Source organism: Myotis davidii, unplaced genomic scaffold (genome assembly GCF_000327345.1).
Source record: "Myotis davidii unplaced genomic scaffold, ASM32734v1 scaffold1497, whole genome shotgun sequence".
In the NCBI taxonomy this organism is placed as follows: Eukaryota; Metazoa; Chordata; class Mammalia; order Chiroptera; family Vespertilionidae; genus Myotis; species Myotis davidii.
In genome coordinates, this window is record NW_006290147.1 from 328,186 (window position 1) to 330,187 (window position 2,002).

The 2,002-nt window shown below is 40.4% G+C and overlaps 1 long non-coding RNA gene across 1 annotated transcript in view; it reads right to left on the reverse strand.

The window, feature by feature from the left end:
- Positions 1 to 2,002, reverse strand: part of LOC107182995 — a 22,948-nt gene that overhangs the window by 20,155 nt on the left and 791 nt on the right. The window lies entirely within an intron of this gene.

Below are 2,002 nucleotides of genomic sequence, written 5' to 3' on the forward strand. Positions count from 1 at the left end.
CTGTGGGTCGCGAACAATGAAAATACATCCTGCATATCAGATATTTACATTACAATTCATAACAGTAGCAACATTACAGTTGTGAAGTAGCAATAAAAATAATTTTATGGTTGGGGGTCATCACAACATGAGGAACTGTATTAAAGGATCGCAGCATTAGGAAGGTTGAGAACCACTGGAGCCCTGTGTTTTCATTCCCTATTTAGCCTTTCTTACAGCTTAGAGAACTACAGCTGGGGGCCACAGGTGTCCTCAGTAAATCTACAAATTCCTGTTTGAAGAGAGAGAACTCTGAGAATAGGGGAGGAAGCCCACTCCCTTTCTCATGCTCCCCCTTCTTAGGAGAAGCAGCACTTCTCATTCCCCTCCACCTGATCTAATTGTTGTATAGCCCCTGTCCGTCCTTATAAAAACCTCCGTCAGCACTGAGATCTCCAGATGGTTTTTTGAGGACTGAAGAAAGTCCCCCATCTTCTCAAGATGCCAGCACTCAAATAAACCCCTTTCCTTTTTCACCAGCACCTGTCTCATAAGTTTGGCTCTCATTGCAAAGGCAGCCAAATCTGGGTTTGGTTACAAAAAGAGTTTAAATATTCCAAGCAATATTTATTTATTTGTTTATTTATTTATTCATTTGCTTCTTAGAACCTTGTTTCTGGGTGACATGTAATATATTTTCGCTTTTTAAGCGTTTCATTCAAACTTCCTCCACTAACACTCATGGAGCAGCTTCATGTATCAAGCAATAATGGCTCTTTGGAAACAAGAAACAAGTCTGATTTGTTCCTTCCCTTGAAGGGACTTAAGCCTGGTCAGAAAAATAAGCTTGTTGACAACTGGAATTCTGAGGCTTTCCTGCATGAGAATTCTGTTTTGCTCTTTTTTATGTTGACAATTCTTCCAGGGCACTACTGACTCTCATTAGGCTGCACCCTACTGGGTGACTTCATGTGCCTTCTGAAAACTAACGCTCCACTGATGTATGTAGGTCTCCCCTCAAGATTCCCCAATTATAGACCTAGAAAGGGTCTGAGAAGTAGGCTGGTCCTTCAAGCGTGTAAACAATATGCTACACACCAAAGAGAGGATATGATTTGCCAGCTAGCTAGTTAGTGATAAAGTCTAAATTAGATCCCAATTTTCCTGACATTCAGACTAGTTTCTCCCTATTATTCTACTAATATACTACCAAATTTTCACAGCCTGCAGAAATCAGTTTCTTTGTTGCCCACTAAATAAATGAGTTTCCCGAGAAGTTGTCGTAGTACACAATGTGTTGAGCACAGTTCATTGTTCAACAGGCCGTTTGCTCAAAGTTCAGTACACTCTCCATGTGACAAGGCATGGGCAGATTTCTCAAAAGCCACCCTTTTTTGTTTGTTTTGCTAGGATTTCCCTCATAAGCCTTGCCATTTGCAATATAGAACTATGGAGTGATTAAATTATAAGCTGGGATCATGGTGATGAAGTAGCCAATCCTGATTATAAAACACAACATTGTGCTATTTAAATGGAACTATCAAAGTAGTAGAACTTTCCACATAATAGAAACACAATGGTTATGCCAAAAAGCTTTGGCAACGTAGCCCAGAGGAATATTTAACTGGACAAATAGAAGGAATTTGCAAATCCTCTGTCAGACTGGGAACCTCACAGCTCAAGAGAAGGCCATTATTTTCTTAAGTTTGCCTAATACGTAAACCCGGAGGCACTTGAATCCTATCCTAAAGTCCCAATACATTTAGATTCACTAGCCAGTTTGAGTCTTTTCTTTATAAGAAACCCTTCCTACTCTTCAGTCCAAAAGCATTAAGAAGGAAGGGGAGGAGAAGGAAGATGAGAGGAATATAGAGAGTTGGGATGGGCGGTGAGGAGGAAGAGAAGAAGGAGCAGGAAGAGATAGAGGAGAAAGATAAGTGTTTAACCACAAAGTAACTCATATAAACAACAAGCTAATATAAGAATTCACCTATGGCCGAAACCGGTTTGGCTCGGTGGATAG